Source organism: Petaurus breviceps, unplaced genomic scaffold, assembly GCF_028583685.1.
Source record: "Petaurus breviceps papuanus isolate PSGF00001 unplaced genomic scaffold, PetGlider_PUasm1.0 90574, whole genome shotgun sequence".
Taxonomy (NCBI): domain Eukaryota; kingdom Metazoa; phylum Chordata; class Mammalia; order Diprotodontia; family Petauridae; genus Petaurus; species Petaurus breviceps.
The window spans coordinates 1,772,518-1,773,986 of NW_027187277.1; positions in this window are offsets into that span (position 1 = coordinate 1,772,518).

The window sequence follows — 1,469 nt, forward strand, 5'->3', positions numbered from 1 at the left end:
CACACACACACACACACACACACACACACACACACACACACACACACGTACATATATGTATTTTATGTTGCTCAGTTTTCGGTCATGTTTGGTTCCTCATGACTCATTTTAGGGGGATCAGGGCAAAGATACGGGAGTGGTTTGCCATTTCCTTCTCCAGCTCATCTTACAAATCAGAAACTGAGAGAGTCACATAGCTACTAAATGTCTGAGGCAAGATTTTAACTGAGGTCTTCCTGACTCAAGGCCCAGTGTGCAGTGAACTGCACAGTTGCCCTATATGTATAAATTCTATATTAAATATTACCATATTGTACAAAATAGCCATTGTACATTTTGTCTAAATATACATACGTGTAAACAATTTTTCCTCCATTCAAATATAAACTCTTTGAAGGACTGTTATCTCATCTTTGTATGCCAAGTTTAACAAGTGTCAGACTCATAGTAGGTACTTAATACCTGTTGACTGATGGCCAGTAGTCTTAAGATTTGTTTGAAACAAGACCCTGTCACTTCCCAAGTGAAGCTGGGAAAATGTCTCTGAACCAGTTTCATTTTTTTCCCCAAAAGGAAAGGCTGGGACTCATTGATTTTATAAAGGTTCAAGTTGTGACCCCCCCCCCCCCAATTACACTCAGGTGTGCAAAATTCATTATTCTTGGCCGAGGCTTTCTCATGCATCTTTTCATGTGTCCTTCTAGACAAGCTCAAATAGAAATGGGGGCCATTAGACGTTACATAAAGATCCCTGGAGGTTATATACTGACTTGCAAAGCTACATTATGTTTTATTGTATTTTTATTTGTGAAGTATTTCCCAATTATATTTTAATCTGGTTCTGGCTGCACTCTGGAGTGTGATGGGCCATTTGGAGCTGAGGGATTTGACACCTGTGGTCTCTACAACTGAACAACTGAAAGTTGCAAAGAAGGTCGATGACCTGCACTGGTAGAGGGAGTTCCCTCACCTGGGAACTCTATATATCAATGAAATTACATAATTTCTTAAAAGGATGAACAAAGCACAATGGTAGTTAAGAATGGGTCAATCATGTAACTGAGACCTGACTTTCTCACAACTCTAAATCAGTCCAGGGCTTCCAACGAAGTCCTCCAATCCAGGGTTGGGGAGCCTGCAGCCTCAAGGCCTCATGTGGCCTCCTAGGTCCTCAAGTGCAGACCTTTCACTGAATCCAACTTTCACGAAAACAAATCTTCATCATGACTCTTGAGTTCATAACTCCCCCCCCCCAGTACCTCTGGCTCTTCCTGCTTCAGGGTTTAGAGTTGGAGAATAAAAACATGAGAGAAGGGTCAGTTCCTATTCACCCCAGTAAAACCAAAAACTGCTTTGCCAAGATCAAAATAAAGAGATAAGTAACAAACCAAGTTAGGCAGCAGCAAACCCAAACCACTGTACTGCTTTGAAAAAGTATAATGGACCCAAATGAAGAAGGCAACTGCCCA